The 18,634-nt window shown below is 41.1% G+C and overlaps 1 protein-coding gene across 12 annotated transcripts in view; it reads left to right on the top strand.

Moving 5' to 3' along the window:
• The window catches only part of OSBPL9 (oxysterol binding protein like 9), a 181,739-nt gene that overhangs the window by 34,938 nt on the left and 128,167 nt on the right, over positions 1-18,634 (top strand). The window lies entirely within an intron of this gene.

Here is an 18,634-nt window from a genome sequence, read left to right as displayed (position 1 = left end):
TGCTGCTTTTAATTGTTCATTCACTATTATCCAAATAGGTAAAAACAAGAAAGAATGCATGATTGGAGTTACAGTTTCTGGTACTCCATTGTCCCTAGAGAAGGTGCCTGACTTGTTCATAACTAGATACTAGATACAGTAGTTTCTACTAGCCTTTTGTTTTTAGGAATCTTGTGCTTTTTTCCCTGCCATCTTTTATCTGTATCCCTGCTTTCGAAGATGTGAACATTTATGGCGTATTGTTGCCTTTGTTAACTGTCTTTGGTAGAATTGAAAAATAACTCTTAAGAAACCAAATTATAATGGAAAAATGGTGCTCAGATAGGAGTAAGTATGATAGATTTGCAAGATGGAAATAAGGCTGTTTTGCACAGGTGGTGTATATTTGATAATATAAAGATTTTTAATAATTCATCTTATTATACTGTTCAAGATTTTTTTCCTTTGTTATCCCTTTTGTCTGCGTGTGCTGATTGCTTTTCTAAGCACTTGATATTGACCTCAGTCACCACTCAGTCTGGTATTAACTGCTTTTTTGGCTTGAGATAGGCTCAATAGTGAGACTTTGGCAGAGCTGCGTTGACGCAGCACTTCAGTTGAATTTTTTCTGGATTTCAGCCACTGTCTGATTGTTACAGTGAATGCACTGGTTTTGTCTGTTTTGTTTTTGCTTTTAGGTATGGTTAAGATAGTTATTAACCCTTGTAACTGCCACCTCAGTTAAGAAATATATAGAATTTTGCCAGCTGTCTCTGAGGCCTCTCCAGTGTGCTCCAATTAAATTATGCTCCCTCCTATCTCCTAAAGTAACCATTTCTATTATAGTAATCACTTCTAGAATTTTTATAATTCTATCACTTGTGTACTAAACTCTAGTTTTATCTTTCTTATTTTTTTTTAACTTGATGCCTTTCATTTACAGTTTATCAACTTAATTTCCAGACCCTTTGGCCTATAGGAGTTGGCCATAGTGTTGCCTTTACTGATTGTATACTGATGCATTTTGCTATGCTCTTCTGTCCTCGTTTTTTTCTGCAGTTGTCAGATACCTCCGGAGACTAGATCAGACTCAGATTTGATCCCTTTGGCAAGGCAATAGATCTGCTGTTCTTTTAGCAGGAAGCACACAGTGTCTAGTTTTTGCTTTTTATTGATATTACCAGCCATTGATATTCAGTACCTACTCTGCTAACTCATTTGGTGTTGCAAAATGATAGTCTATTATTCTATTTTATTTATCAAAAATTATTTTATAGGGAGATACTTCTCTACATGTATTATTTGGTTATGGTTCAAATAGGATACCTGCTTAGTTATTTCCATTTACATATCCTGGTGGGTTTTTTTTGTTTGTTTTTTAAAGATTTATTTTATTTTATTTTTTTGAAAGACAGAGTTACTGAGAGATGTAGAGCTAGAGAGAGAGGTCTTTCATCCACTGGTTCGCTCCCCAATTGGCCACAACAGCCAGAGCTGAGCTGATCTGAAGCCAGGAGCCAGGAGCTTCTGGGTCTCTCGTGTGGGAGCAGGGGCCCAAGGACTTGGACCATCTTTTTTTTTTTTTTTTTTTTACAGGCAGAGTGGACAGTGAGAGAGAGAGACAGAGAGAAAGGTCTTCCTTTGCCGTTGGTTCACCCTCCAATGGCCGCCACGGCCGGCGCGCTGCGGCCGGCGCACCGCGCTGATCCGATGGCAGGAGCCAGGAGCCAGGTGCTTTTCCTGGTCTCCCATGGGGTGCAGGGCCCAAGCACCTGGGCCATCCTCCACTGCACTCCCGGGCCACAGCAGAGGGCTGGCCTGGAAGAGGGGCAACCGGGACAGAATCCGGCGCCCCGACCGGGACTAGAACCCGGTGTGCCGGCGCCGCTAGGCGGAGGATTAGCCTAGTGAGCCGCGGCGCCGGCCTGGACCATCTTCTTCTGCCTTCCCAGGCCATAGCTGAGAGCTGGATGGGAACTAGAACAGCCGGTTGGTACTGCAGATGTTGGTACTGCAGGCCAGGGCTTTAACCTGCTGTGTTACAGCGCCGGCCTCATATCCAATTTTTGAGATAATGAATTGGCTTCAAACAAAACCCACTTATATATATATATCTTTTTTCTTTTTTTGACAGGCAGAGTTAGACAGTGAGAGAGAGAGAGAGAGAGAGAGAGAAAGAAAGGTCTTCCTTTTTCTGTTGGTTCACCCCCCAAGTGGCCGCTATGGCCAGCGCATTGCGGCAGGTGCACTGTGCTGATCCAAAGCCAGGAGCCAGACACCTCCTCCTGGTCTCCCATGTGGGTGCAGGGCCCAAGCACTTGGGCTGTCCTCCACTGCCCTCCCAGGCCACAGCAGAGAGCTGGCCTGGAAGAGGAGCAACCGGGACAGAACCGGCGCCCCGACCTGGACTAGAACCCTGGGTGCCAGCGCCGCAGGCGGAGGATTAGCCTATTGAGCCATGGCACCGGCCTATATATATCTTTTGAAAGGGTTGGAAGCAGTGACTCAAACAAAACCTATACAGTCCATAGCATCAGAATTCATAAGTCAAGCGGTGGAAGTGAGCAATTCAAGTGTTCACTCACAGATGAATAAATAAATAAAATGTGGTATACCTATTCAATGGGATTTTTATTAAGTCTTAATAAGGAACGAAATTCTGACACATGCTACAGCAAGGGTGAACTGTGAATCCATCCTTGAATCCATTATGCTAAATGAAATAAACCAGTCATGAATTGACAAATATTGTGTGATTTTACTTACGTGACATACCTGGATAGTCACAGTCATAGAGTAGTCAGAGTTATAGAGACAAAAAGTAGAAAGGTGGCTTCCAGGGGCTGGGGCAGGGGGGAAATTAGGAGTTATTGCTTATCAGATTGGGAAGATGAAAAAGTTCTGGTGATGGATGGTGGTGATTGTTGCACAACCATGTAAATAATGCCACTGAACGGTAGACTTTAAAAATGGTTCTGTGTGGTAAGATCGATCTATCTTTCTTTCTTCCTTCCTTCCTTCCTTCCATCCTTCTTTCCTTTTCTCTCTTCTCTTCTCTTCTCTTCTCTTCTCTTCTCTTCTCTTCTCTTCTCTTCTCTTCTCTTCTCTTCTCTTCTCACCAAAGAAACCTTTTATTTAAGAAATACAAACTTCATGCATTTCATAAATACAACTTTAGGAACATAGTGATTCTTCCCACTGTACCCACACTCTCACCCACACTCCCACCCATCTTCCTCCTCCTTCTTTTATTCCCAGTCTTATTTTTTACTAAGATTATTTTCAAGTAACTTTATACACAGAAGATTAACTCTACACTAAGTAAAGAGCTCAACAAATTGTATGAAAAAAAAAAACTGTCCCTCAACAGTTGAGACAAGGGCTGTTCAAAGTCATTATACCTCAAAGTTAATTTCACTTTTTTAAAAAAGATTTATTTATTTATTTGAATGTCAGAGTTACACAGAGAGAGGAGAGGCAGAGAGAGAGATAGAGAGTGAGAGAGAGGTCTTCCATCAGATGGTTCACTCCCCAATTGGCCACAATGGCCGGAGCTGCTCTGATCCAAAGCCAGGAGCCAGGAGTTTCTTCTGGGTCTCCCATGTGGGTGCAGGGGCCCAAGGACTTGGGCCATCTTCTACTGCTTTCCCAGGCCATAGTAGAGAGCTGGATTGGAAGTGGGGCAGCCAGGTGTCGAACTGGCACTCATATGGGATGCCAGCGCTTCAGACAAGGGCATTAACCTGCTGTGCCACAGTGCTGGCCCCTAATTTCACTTTTTTTTAAGCATTATTATTATTATTTTTTGAGTAACTTGACTAACTTTAAAGAAGAACCTAAGAATGATACATCTTTTGTGAGCACTTAGACATAACTATAATTTATGAGACATAAGAATATTTTCCACTTAATACACTAAAACAAAGTAAATCTTTGAGAACAAATTTTACTATTAATTCTCATAATACAACTCTTTGAGGACAGAGGTCCTGCATAAGAAGTTAGTGCACAGTAAATCCTATTGTTAATTTAACAATTAACACTCTTACATATGATGTCAGTGATCACCCAAGGCTCTTGACATGAGCTGTCTCTGCTATGGAAGCCTTTTGAATCTACAAACTCTTTCAGTAATTAGACAAGGCCATAAGCAAAGTGGAAATTCTCTCCTCCCTTCAGAGAAAAGTACATCCTTCTTTGATAACTGCTTCCTTCCACTGGAGTCTCACCCACAGAGGTCCTTCATGTAGGATACTATTTGCCATAGTGTCTTGGCTTTCCGTGCCTGAAATGCTCTCATGGGCTTTTTAGCCAGACCAGAATGCCTGAAGGACTGACTCCGAAGTCAGGGTGCTACTTAAAGCGATTGTCATTCTGTGAGTCTGCTGTATGGACTGCTTCCCATGTTGGAGCATTCACTCCTTTTTTTTTTTTAATTTTTATTTATTTATTTTTGACAGGCAGAGTGGACAGTGAGAGAGACAGAGAGAAAGGTCTTCCTTTTGCCGTTGGTTCACCCTCCAATGGCCGCTGCGGCTAGCGCACTGCGGCCGGCGCACCACGCTGATCCAATGGCAGGAGCCAGGTACTTATCCTAGTCTCCCACGGGGTGCAGGGCCCAAGTACTCAGGCCATCCTCCACTGCACTCCCTGGCCACAGCAGAGAGCTGGCCTGGAAGAGGGATAACCGGGACAGAATCCGGTGCCCCGACCGGGACTAGAACCCGGTGTGCCGGCGCCGCAAGGTGGAGGATTAGCCTAGTAAGCCGCGGCGCCGGCCACATTCACTCCTTTTTAATTCTATCTGTACTTACTGTTACCAAACACTTAATCCTATCTATATGATTACTTTAAGACTTAAAATGTTATTTTTTACCACCCAACTTAAGGAGATTTGGAGTCTCATGTTAAGTTTTTACACTGTATCCTTAGAGCCGGTGCTGCGGCTCAATAGGCTAATCCTCCACCTGCGGTGCCAGCACACCGGGTTTTAGTCCTGGTCGGGGCACCGGATTCTGTCCCGGTTGCCCCTCTTCCAGGCCAGCTCTCTGCTGTGGCCAGGGAGTGCAGTGGAGGATGGCCCAAGTGCTTGGGCCCTGCACCCCATGGGAGACCAGGAGAAGCACCTGGCTCCTGCCTTAGGATCAGCGTGGTGCGCCGGCTGCAGCACACCAGCCGCGGCGGCCATTGGAGGGTGAACCAACGGCAAAGGAAGACCTTTCTCTCTGTCTCTGTCTCTCTCACTGTCCACTCTGCCTGTCAATAAATAAATAAATAAATAAATAAACAAACAAACAAACTGTATCCTTAGAAGTAAATCTGTAGGAATGTATGCAGAACCATATAGCTTTACTGTTACAAACTTCATACATTTCATATTTACAACTTTAGGAACATGGTGATTCTTCCCACCGTGCCTGCCCTCTTATCCTCCTTCCTCCTCCCTCTTTTATTCCCACTCTTATTTTTTTTTCTTACTAAGATCCATTTTCAATTGACTTTATACATACATGATTAACTCTTTGTTAAGTAAAGAGTTTAACAAATAATATGAAATAAAACTGTTCTTCAATAGTCAAAACAATGGCTGTTCAAAGTCATTGCTTCAGAAAGTGTCAACTTCACTTCTACAGATTGCCCTTTAGGTGTTCTATCAGTTATCACAGGCCAGGGAGAACATATGATATTTGTCCCTTTGGGACTGGTTTATTTCACTAAATATTTTATTTTCCAGATTCATCCATTCTATTGCAAAAGACCAGATTTCACTTTTTAATTGCTTTGGAGTATTCCATGGTGTACATATCCCATAATTTCTTTTGTTTTTTTTTTAAAGATATTTTTTTTTTTAATTTACTTGAGAGGTAGAGTTACAGACAGTGAGAGGGAGAGACAGAGAGAAAGTTCTTCTTTCTATTAGTTCACTCCCTAGATGGCTGCAACAGCACGATCTGAAGCCAGGAACCAGGAGCCTCTTCCGGGTCTCCCATGTGGGTGCAGGGGCCCGATGACTTGGGCCATCTTCTACTGCTTTCCCAGGCCATAGCAGAGAGCTGGATCGGAAGAGGAGCAGCCGGGACTAGAACCAGTGCCCATATGGGATGCCGGAGCTTCAGGCCAGGGCTTTAACCTGCTGCGCCACAGTGCCAGCCCCAAGGGTCAATTTCTTAATCTCTATGGAGATAAGATTGTTTACTTTGCAAAGTTCTGAGTCTTAGCAATTATTTATGTATAAAATTTGGCACATAGTTCACACCCAATAAATAATAACTGTTAATGGATAATGGTGATGACAATAGTACTAACAGATAGATAAGGCATCTCTCATCCTGATGCCAAATGAGCCTGATGAGCTATCATTGACTGCACCTCTGATCCTGCCCCTTCCCCATCTATCCTATCCTATGTTCCAGTCACACATACTAATTTGTTCTTTCAGTATATTTCTTCATTCCTTGTTGCTGCTGACATTTTTTGTGTCATGAATATTTTGTACTCTCTGGTGAGCTCATTTTATTGTATTTTTAAAGATTTATTTATCTACTTGAAAGGCAGAGTTAGAGAGAGAGAGAGATCTTCCATCTGTTGGTTCGCTCCCCAAATGGCCGCAACGGCCAGATTTGGGCCAGGTAGAAGCCAGGAGCTTCTTCTGGGTCTCCCACATGAGTGCAGGGGCCCAAGCACTTGGGCCATCTTCTGTTGCTTTCCTGTGCTATTAGCAGAGAGCTGGATGGGAAGTGGAACAGCTGGGACTTGAACCGGTACTCATATAGGATGTCAGTACTACATCGTGGCTTAACCCACTGCACCCCAGCACTGGCCCCTGGTGAGTTCACTTTTTAGTAGTCTTTTGAAATGTTACCTTTACTGTGAAATCTTCTTAGTTTACATCTTTCAAACAGGTTTATATTTCCTCTTTCCTTTTCCTTTTTACATTTGTCACTAACAGCCATATAAGTAGTTGTACAGTATTATGTGTTAACTTGTCTGTTTTCCCCACTAAGTAGTAAATTCCCAACTCGTCATGATTGCCTCGCACATAGTAAATATATACTCAAAAATATGCTTATTGTTAATTTTATGTATTTATTAAAATGATGAATAAATGTTGGGGAATTTGCCTTTACTATGATTTACATACAAAAGCATTATGGGCGTTATTTATCTTCAAGACAACATGAGACATTGGTATGATATGTTTTCTATAAAACAAAACAAAACATGCATGTGGTTTTAGGCCACATGAAAAAAGAACAGGGAATAGAAACATGAAGGAAGCTCAGATCAGGCACCTTGCCAGATGATTTTCCCATATGTTCCTGTGCTAATCCTGTCCGGACGATGGTCTTATTTCATTTTACAGATGAAGAGACTGAGACTCAAACTACTTTACACAGGTCATAGTGGTGGTGAATTGGGCTTCAACTTGAGTCTATCTTATTCCAAAACTGTGTTCATTTCTTAATGTTACTAGGTTCCCATTCTTCTTGATGAGAATTAATGGAGATAACTTCAAGTTGTTGCAAAACAGTATAAAAATAAAGGAGCAGGTGTTGGCATTGTGGCATACATAGCAGGTTAAGCCACATCTGCAATGCCAGCTTCTTATATGAGTGCCAGTTCCTGTCCTGACTGCCCCACTTCCAATCCAGCTCCCTGCTGATGGCTTGGGAAAAGCAGCAAGGATGGCCCAGGTGCCCACCAGGGAGACTAGAAGAAGCTCCTGGATCCTGGATTCAGCCTGGCCCAGACCTGGCTGTTGTGACCATTTGGGAAGTGAACCAGTAGATGGAAGATCTCTCCCTCTCCCTCTCCCTCTCCCTCTCCCTCTCCCTCTCCCTCTCCCTCTCCCTCTCCCTCTCCCTCTCCCTCTCCCTCTCCCTCTCCCTCTCCCTCTTTGTAACTCTGCCTTTTAAATAAACAAATAAATAGCAACAACAACGACAATTAATAATAAAGGAGGCCAGCGCTGCAGCTCAATAGGCTAATCCTCCGCCGGCACACCAGGTTCTAGTCCCGGTCGGGGTGCCGGATTCTGTGCCGGTTGCCCCTCTTCCAGTCCAGCTCTCTGCTGTGGCCCGGGAGTGCAGTGGAGGATGGCCCAAGTGCTTGGACCCTGCACCCGCATGGGAGACCAGGAGAAGCACCTGGCTCCTGGCTTTAGATCAGCGCAGTGCGCCAGCCACAGCGCGCTGGCTGCGGCGGCCATTGGAGGGTGAACCAATGACAAAGGAAGACCTTTCTCTCTGTCTCTCTCTCTCACTGTCCACTCTGCCTGTCCAAAATAATAATATAATAATAATAATAATAATAATGGAGGAAAGCAGAAAAATGAAAAACTCTCTTTGTGCTGGTTACAAATTTTGTGCCACTAGATGGTGCCCTTGCCCTGATGAAACAGGAAAATATTGCTTGAGTCCTGGGGCCCTCCACTGTGTATTAGCCAACAGCAAAAATATTGACATTTTCTGGCAATATCTGCAAAATGGAGAAAATAGCAACGTTAAAGGGGTAGTGCAAGGTAGAAGTGAGAATCGGGCATATATAAAATTAAATTCAGATCTAGATTATGCCGTGTATTAGCTTTGTAACTTAAGGCAACTCAACCATTCATCTGCAAGCACTGTTTTGTTTATCTCTGGAATGAATGTCATGCCATTTACTAATAGAGTTGTGGATATCAGATTAATAAATTTTTTTAAAATTTTTTATTTAGTAAATATAAATTTTCAAAGTACAGTTAATGGATTACAATGGCTCCCCCCCATAATTTCCCTCCCACTCACACCCCTCCCATCTCCCGCTCCCTCTCCCATTTCATTCACATCAAGATTCATTTTCAATTATCTTTATATACCAAAGGATAAAATTCAAAAATAAGAACAGTAGAGCACTCATAAATACTTGGAAATTAAACAACATGCCACTGAATGACTAATGAGTCATTAAAAGAAATTAAAAAGTCAATAACTTTCTTGAAATAAATGAAAATGAAAACACAACGATCAAAACCTGTGGGATACAGCAAAAGCAGTATTAAGAGGGAAGATTATAGCATTAAGTGCTTGCATTAAAAAAAGAGAAATGTCTCAAATATATGATCTAATAATGCATGTCAAAGACTTAGAAAATGAACTCTGTAATTAATACACAATTATTCTTAGGTGTTTAAATTTAACTGAAAAATAATCCCTGTTAAATATAAGAGTGTGAATAAGAGAGGGAGGAGATATACAATTTGGGACATGCTCAATTGGACTTGCCCCAAAAGGTGGAGTTAGAATCATGCCAGGGGATCCCAATACAATCCCATCAAGGTGGCATGTACCAATGCCATCTCACTAGTCCAAGTGATCAATTTCAGTTCACAATTGATCACACTGATAGGTCTAAGAGTCAAAGGGATCACACAAACAAGTCTAGTGTCTGCTAATACTAGCTGATAGAATCAAAAAGGGAGAGAACAATCCATCGCGGGAAGCGGGATGCACAGTAAACTCATAGAATGGCAGATGTCCTAAATAGCACTCTGGCCTCAGAATCAGCCCTTAAGGCATTTGGATCTGGCTGAAGAGCCCATTAGAGTATTTTAGGCATGGAAAGCCAAGACACCCTGGGGGGGAAAAAAAAAAAAAGAAGACCTAAATGGAAGATCTCTGCGAGTGAGATCCCAGTGGAAAGAACGGGGCCATCAAAGAAGGAGGTACCTTTCTCTGAAGGGAGGAGAGAACTTCCACTTTGACTATGACCCTGTTGGAATAAGATCAAAGTCAGCGAACTCAAAAGGCTTCCATAGCCTTGGCAACTCATGACTAGAGCCTAGGGAGATTACTGACACCATAAATAAGAGTGCCAAATTGTTAAGTCAACAACAGGAGTCACTGTGTACTTAACTTCTCATGTGGGATCTGTCCTTAGTGTGTTATCCAATGTGAAGTAATGCTATAACTAGTACTGAAACAGTATTTTACACTTTGTGTTTCTGTGTGGGTGCAAACAGATTAATATATTAACATACCCAAACACAGTGTTTGGGACTTAATAATATCTTAATGAATGGTAGTAATTTTTGTTATTAATAATTACTGTTAATACAGGTGTATCTCCAAATCTGGACAATTCTAAAGGGCCTTAGGAATCAACAAAGTAAGATTAATTATTTTCTACAAAGTTTTTAAATGCTATATGCATTATAAGATTTTGAAATCTATTAATCTTTAGGTGACTTAAAGGAACTCTGTTTTACCTAGATCAGTGAAATTGAGTACAGATTGAGTATCTAAAATATTTGGGACCAGAAGTGTTTCACACTGTGGAATAGTTGCGTATATGAGGGGTCCTCAGAAAATCCATGGAAAGTACACATTATGGCAAAATATGCTTAAATTTTTAAAAGGTTTTTAAAATAAACGAAAATAAACTTTTAATTTCATATTCCCTAAATGCTTGGAAGTCCTCTTGTACATTATGAGATTCTTGGGGATAAGACCTAAATTATAACACAAAATTTATTTATTTATTTATTTTTTGAAGATTTATTTATTTATTTGAAAGTCAGAGTTACACAGAGAGAAGAGAGGCAGAGAGAGAGAGAGAGAGGTCTTCCATCTGATGGTTCACTCTCCAGATGGCCGCAACGGCCGGAGCTGCGCCGATCCAAAGCCAGGAGCCAGGAGCTTCTTCCGGGTCTCCCACATGGGTGCAGGGGCCCAAGCACTTGGGGCATCTTCTACTGCTATCCCGGGCCATAGTAGAGAGCTGGACAGGAAGTGGAGCAGCCGGGTCTCAAACCGGTGCCCATATAGGATGCCGGTGCTTCTGGCCAGGGTGTTAACCCACTTCGCCACAGCGCCGGCCCCACAAAATTTATTTATGTTTCATATGTACCTTATATACACAGCTTAAAGATAATTTTTCTTTAATGTATACATTTTCTAATATTTATGTACTTTAATATTTTATTTTAAAGGCAGAGAGACTGAGACAGATTGAGAGAGAGAGAGATCTTCATTCTACTGGTTCACTCCCAGATGCCCTCAACTGCCAAGGCTGGGCCTGGTCAAAGCCAGGAGCCTAGAACTCCTTCTAGGTCTTCCACAAGGGTGGCAAGGACTTGAGCACTTGGGCCATCTTCTGATGCTTTCCCAGGTGCATCAATAGAGAGATAGATTGAAAATAGAGCGGCTAGGACTTGAACTCAGCACTCTGATACGGCATGCTGGTGTAGCTAGTGGCTTAACTCGCTATGCCACAACATCAGCCCCTAAGGTATTACTTTTATTTTAACATATAACCTTAAAAACATTCTTCTCTCTCCCTTAGATCTCAGTTTTATAAGAATTCTGTTTTATCAATTGTCTTGTCCTTTCATTATGAAAAATTACGCTTTCTCTTCAGTCTTTATTATTCATTCAGTAGCCTTTGGCAAGCTCCATCTGTTGTATGAATTTGATATTGAAAATGTTCTCCCTTGAGCAAGGTGTGAACATTTATTCAAGCTCTGTGGTTATTACAGGGATTTCCATTACCTCCATATTTTCCGAATGTTTTTAATATTTCATAATTAAAGATTAAATTAAGAAATGATAGAAAAGTAGATTCCAGGTAAATGCTAACCACAAGAAAGCTAAGGAAAAATAATACCAGACACAAAATATTTTAAGGAAAAAAATTAAAATTGTTATGGAAAAAGAGAATATCAAAGACTCAGTATCATATAGATATGATGGCTCACAGCACTGGCCCCTCAACTGATTTTTTGAAGCTGGTATAACCTTAATACAAAATCATGCAAAGCATTTTTATTTTTTATTTTTATTTTATTTTGTTTAAATAATGCAACTTCATACATTTAATATATACAGATTTGATGCTTCTTCCCCTCCACCACCCTCTCACCCATACTCCTGCCTTTCTTCCTCCTCCCTCTTCCTTTTCCATTCTTAGTTTTTACAGAGATCAATTTTCAGTTGATTTTTATACTCTTAAGATTAGCCCTACACCAAATAGAGAGTTCACCAATTAGTATGAAGAGAAAAAAGAATAGAGCAAAAACAAACAAACAATAAAAACATTGTTCTCCAACATTCGAGGCAAGGGCTGTTCAAAGTCATTGTATCTCAAAGTTTCAGCTTTGCTCCTATAGATTATATTTTAAGTACTCTGTTAGTCACCACAGATCAGAGAGACCATATGGTATTTGTCCTTTTGTGGCTGGCTTATTTCACTAAGTAAAATGGTTTCCAGTTGCATCCATTTTGTTGCCAGTGACAAGAGTATAGTATTCCATAGTGTATATATGCCATACTTTCTTTATCTACTCTTCATTTGATGGACATCTGGGTTGATTCCATATCTTTTTTTTTTTTTTTTTTTTTTGGACAGGCAGAGTGGACAGTGAGAGAGACAGAGAGAAAGGTCTTCCTTTGCCATTGGTTCACCCTCCAATGGCTGCTGCAGCCAGTGCACCGCGCTGATCCGATGGCAGGAGCCAGGTACTTATCCTGGTCTCTCATGGGGTGCAGGGCCCAAGCACTTGGGCCATCCTCCACTGCACTCCCGGGCCACAGCAGAGAGCTGGCCTGGAAGAGGGGCAACCGGGACAGAATCCGGCGCCCCGACCGGGACTAGAACCCTGTGTGCCGGCGCCACAAGGCGGAGGATTAGCCTAGTGAGCTGCGGCGCCGGCGATTCCATATCTTAACTATTGTAAATTGAGCTGAAATGAATACGAGGGTACAAATAACTCTTTAATATGCTGATTTAATTTCCTTTGGATAAATTCCCAGGAGTGGAATGGCTGGATCATATGGTGGGTCTATATTCAGCCTTCTGAGATGTCTCCAAACTATCTTCCACAGTGGCTGTATCAGTTTACATTCCTTCCAACAGTGGATTAAGGTATCCTTCTCCCACATCCTCACCAGCATTTGTTGTTGGTTGATTTCTGATGTAAGCCATTCTGACTGGGGTGAGGTGAAACTTCATTATGGTTTTGATTTGCATTTCCCTGATGGCTAATGGTCCTGAGCATTTTTTCATGTGTCTGTTGGACATTTGAATTTTCCCTATTGAAAAATGTCTGTTCAGTTCCTTTGTCCATTTCCTAATTGGATTGTTTGTTGTTGTTGAGTTTCTTAAGTTCTTTCAAAGTTTTGGAAGGTAGTCCTCTGTCAGTTGCATTGTTTGCAAGTATTTTCTCCCATTCTGTTGGTTGCCTCTTCACTTTGTTGAGTGTCTCTTTTGCAGTGCAGAAACTTCTCAGTTTGATTTAATCCCACTTGTTAATTTTGGCTTTGATTGTCTGTGCTTCTGGGATCTTTTCCAAGAAGTCTTTCCCTATGCCATTGTCTTGTAGGATTTTCCCAATGTTCTCTAGTAATTTGATAATACTGTGCCTTAGATTTAGGTCTCTGATCCATTTTAAGTAGTTTTTTTTTTTAATTATTTTATTTATTTGAAAGAGAGAGAGGTAGAGTCAGAGAGAGCGATTGAGAGAGAGAGAGAGAGAGAGAGAGATCCTCTATTCCTCTGGTTCATTCCCCAAATGACTGTAACGGCAACAGCTGAGCTCATCTGGCGAGGAGCTTCTTCTGGGTCTCCCATATGAGTGCAGGGGCCCAAGGACTTGGGCCATTTTCCACTGCTTTCCTTGGCCATAGCAGAGAGCTGGATCAGAAGAGGAGTAGCCAGGCCTAGAACCAGCGTCCATATGGGATGCCAGTGCGGCAGGCTGGGGCTTTAACCTGCTGCGCCACAGCACCAGCCCTGAGTGTATCTTTGTGTAAGATGTGAGGTAGGAGTCTTCATACTTCTGCATGTGGAGATCCAGTTTTCCCAGTACCATTTGTTGAAGAGACTGTCTTGGCTCCAGGAGTTGGTTTTTGCTCCTTTGTCACAGATAAGTTGGTTGTAATGTGTGGATTTATTTCTGGGGTTTCTGTTCTCCATTGGTCTACGCATCTGTTTTTGTGGCAAGGGCATTTTAAGGAAGGACGTTTTTAGGGCAGAGTCCTTTATTAATGCAGATTTCAAAATCCTAAACAAAATGCAGTTAACTCTGCCTGGCAATGTCTTATCAAAAAGTGTTACAACCAAATAGGATTTATTCTGAGGTTAGTAGGATGCTAATTTTAAAATTAATTAATTTACCATATTAACGGATTCAAGGAGGAAAACTAAATGACCATCTGTTAAATGTGGAAGCAGCAGGGAATAAAATAAAACATGCATTCAAGATTAAGTAGAATTAGGGGTAGAAAAGAACATTCTTAACTGGATAAAGGATATTTACTAAAAGGCTACTATGCACTTAACGATTAAGTGGTCTGAATGTTGTCTTTAAAATCATGAGATGGAGGCATGTGCTTTTGGTGCTGCTTTACAGTGTTATCCATTGGAGGTCCTAGTGGATGCTATAAAATAAGAGAAAAAAACAAAAGCTAGAAGACTTGTTAAGGAACAATCACGATTAGTATCTGTAGATAATGTCTCCATACAGACTATACTAGAGATCCTGGAAAATATGCCGATGAAAGAATAGGAAACAAAGACAAAGAATCTGATCTGGAGTGAAGAATAAAAAGTACTGGTATTTGCAAATGATGTGGTTGTCTATGTAAGAAAAGCCCACAAGAGTCTACAAAAAAATCTTGTGAATGACTAACCTTCAGCAAAGTTTTTGGATATGAGATCAATACACAGAAATCAGTAACGTTCTATTATATCATATCATATACAACCATTTAGAAAAATTATCTAAAAATTCTATTTGCAATCGTAACAAGAACTAGGAATATATTTTCTAAGATAAATGCATTCTTTCAAAGGAGAAAAATCATGAAACATTCTTGAAAGCCTAAAGGAAGATTTGAATAAAGGAAAAGCTATACATGGTTAGAATTAATATCATGTATATGTTCATTCTTCCTCAGTTAATATATAAACACAATGCAATTCAAGTCAAAACTACATTTAGGCTTATCAGGGAGCTTGATAAGGTGTTTCTAAAATCATTTAAGATAGTAAAGGGCCGGCGCCGCGGCTCACTAGGCTAATCCTCCGCCTTGCGGCGCCGGCACACCGGGTTCTAGTCCCGGTCGGGGCGCCGGATTCTGTCCCGGTTGCCCCTCTTCCAGGCCAGCTCTCTGCTGTGGCCAGGGAGTGCAGTGGAGGATGGCCCAGGTGCTTGGGCCCTGCACCCCATGGGAGACCAGGAAAAGCACCTGGCTCCTGGCTCCTGCCATCGGATCAGCGCAGTGCGCCGGCTGTGGCGGCCATTGGAGGGTGAACCAACGGCAAAGGAAGACCTTTCTCTCTGTCTCTCTCTCTCACTGTCCACTCTGCCCGTCAAAAAAACAAACAAACAAACAAACAAACAAACAAAAAAGATAGTAAAGGAGCAAAAGACAATTTTAAAGCAAAAGAAGTTGGGATTTTGCCACTGCAGATGTTAAGATTTTTTATGAAACTATAGTAATTTAAATAGTACAGAATTGATATAAGGGTAAAGAAATAGATCAATAGAACGTAAAAGAATTAAGAAACAGAGCTATTCCTTAAATGGGAATTTGGTATATGCAGAGCATTACAAATCAGACAACTGTCAGGAAGTGAAACTTGGTCAGTCAACTGCCCATACAGAAAAAATAAAATCACTTGCAACCTCATGCTAAATACAAAATAAACTGCAGAATTTTTTTAAAGTTTTAAAATGAAAATGTAAACTTAGATGAAATATTGAAGAGTGTCTTTATGACATCATGATAGAGTAGGATATTTGTTGTACTTTTTACTTAACACAGAGTTAATCATTAATCATATGTGTATAAATTTAGTTGAAAATAGATCTTAGTAAAAAATAGGAAAGGGAATAGGAGAGGGAGGAGGAAGAGAGATGTTAGAGTAGATGGGAGGGTGGGTACGGTGGGAAGATTCACCATGTTCCTAAAGTTGTAATTATAAAATGTTTGAAGTTTATATTCCTTTAATAAGATTTCTGGGAAAAAAATGAAGTGCCACGGAAGCATGTAAAAAAATTAAAAAATAGGGGAAAAAAAGTTAGAATAGGATGTCTTGAAGCACAGATTATGATGGCAATGATTGGTGGATTTGACAACATTCAAATTTTAAAATCTTTGGACAGAAAGGAAAAGACAACCCATTAACAAGGGAAGAAATAATAATATATGTAACTTACAAGAATTAATAGCCAGAATATATAAATAACTCATACAAATCAACAAAAAAGACAAGAAAGCCCCAAAGAATGTATACAAATTAGTAAAAGAGACAAAAGAATATTCCAACAGGAAATGTACGAAGCATATTTGCATGCAATTCATATAAGAGAAAAGAGGAAGGTAACAAATATGGGGTGGGAGCTGTGGTACAGAGTGTTAAGCCACTGCTTCTAACACCTGCATCTCATCCCAGAGTGCTTATTTGAGTCCTGGCTACTCTGCTTCCTTTCAGCTCCCTACTAGTGTGCCTGGGAAGTAGTGGATGGTGGCTCAAGTACTTGAGTTCCCTACCAGCCACATGGGAAGCCCAAGTATGGTACCTGCCTCCTAGCTTCTGCCAGACCCAGCCACAGCTATTGTGAGAATCTGGGGAGTGAACCAGTGGTTCACTGTCTCTGTCTCTTTCTCTGTCACTCTGCTTTTCAAATGGATAAATTATTCTTTTAAAATATATATGTGCTCTAAATATGAATAGTGCCTATGCACTTTTTTCAAAATGGAAAGTATATTTTATGTATTTATACACAAATATACACACACATATGAGGGTACTTCAGAAAATTTGTGGGAGAATGGAATTATTTTTATTATTCATTTATTTATTTATTTTTATTTTTTGACAGGCAGAGTTAGATAGTGAGAGAGAGAGAGAGAGAGAGAGAAAGGCCTTCCTTCCATTGGTTTATCCCCCAAATGGCCACTACGGCTGGCGCGCTGTGCCAATCCGAAGCCAGGAGCCAGGTACTTCCTCCTGGTCTCCCATGCGGGTGCAGGGCCCAAGCACTTGAGCCATCCTCCACTGCCTTCCCAGGCCACAGCAGAGAGCTGGATTGGAAGAGGAGCAACCGGGACAGAATCCGGCACCCCAAATGGGACTAGAACCTGGGGTGCCGGCACCGCAGGCGGAGGATTAGCCTAGTGAGCCGTGGCACCGGCCAGGAGAATGGAATTAAAACAAGCTTATTTTGGTGTGAAAAAATTTTGAGATCTATACATGGTTTTTACATAATACATCTTCCATGAATGTTTTGAAGACCCCTAGTATGTATATAAATAAAATCTATACCTATATATGTTTATATTCTCAACATGAATAAACCTCAAAAGCATGTTTGGTGGAAAACAAAACATGCAAAATTTGCAAAACAAAGCAAATTATTTAAAACCATTATTCGCCCCTGGAATAGTGCCTAGAACATTTAAATAGCTGCTAAATCAATTAATGAATGATACTGAAGCAGGTCTTCCATGCAACTTCTTTTTTAGTGAACAAGTTGGACCTTGAACCTCTCTGCTTCCTTCCATATTATTGACTTCTCTTTCTGCACCTAGATCCCTAGATCATGTGCTCATCTGGGGCAAAGGCACGTCTTTTTTTGTTAAGATTTGTTTATTTATTTGAAAGAGTTACACAGAGAGAGAAGAGGGGAGAGAGGGAGAGAGAGAGACAGAGAGAGAGAGAGAGATCTTCCATCTGCTGGTTCACTCCTCAAACGGCTGTAATAGCCAGGCCATAGCAGAGAGTTGGATTAGAAGTGGAGCAGCACATGGCAAGAGCCTCGGGTGATTGCTGACGTCATGAATAAGAGTGCCAATTGTTAAACCAACAACGGGAGTCACTGGGTACATGCTCCCCACGTAGGATCTCTGTCCTTAATGTGTTTTACTGTGAAACTTAAAAACAACACTCCTAGTCGAACAATACCCTATACCTTGTGCGGTTGTGTGAGGGCAGCCTGTTGAAATCCTTGCTTAGTATATACTAAGTTGATCTTCCGTATATGAAGGTAGTTGAAAATGAAACTCGATGAAGGGCGGGATGGGAGAGGGAGTAGGAGAGGGGAGGGCCGCGGGAGGGAGGGAGGTTGGGGGGGGGAACCACAAAAATACAAAAGCTGCACTTTGTAAATTCACATTTATTAAAGAAAAAAAGAAAAAAAAAGTGGAGCAGCAGGGAATCGAACCAGCGCCCATATGGATGCCAGCACTGCAGACAGCTACTTTACCCACTACACTACAGCTCATGCCCCTAAAGGCATATCTTATTCCTGTTTATATTCCCTGTCTATTTTGTTCTTGACCTAGAATAGCTATTTAATAATAAGTATACTGAAATAATTGGTGAATATTGCCCATTATAATAATATACCATTAGAAAGGGTGTGGATTAGGAGTTGCAAGACTTCGATTCTTCTGCCATTTAGTTGTTGGATCTTGGGCAAATTTTTTGATGTCTCTGAACTTTCTAAACTCTGAAGAGGGGCAATAACCTGTCTGCCTATATCACAGAGAACATATTTAAAGGCACAATAAGAATGTAAGATAGACTTCCAATGTTATTTCAACAGTGAGGGAAAGTATGTAGTTGTAGAGGTATAGTGGGAGTAGCTATCCTGTGTATTCTTAGTACAATC

This window comes from Oryctolagus cuniculus, chromosome 7 (assembly GCF_964237555.1).
Source record: "Oryctolagus cuniculus chromosome 7, mOryCun1.1, whole genome shotgun sequence".
In the NCBI taxonomy this organism is placed as follows: Eukaryota; Metazoa; Chordata; class Mammalia; order Lagomorpha; family Leporidae; genus Oryctolagus; species Oryctolagus cuniculus.
This window is presented reverse-complemented; position numbering and strand designations above follow the sequence as displayed.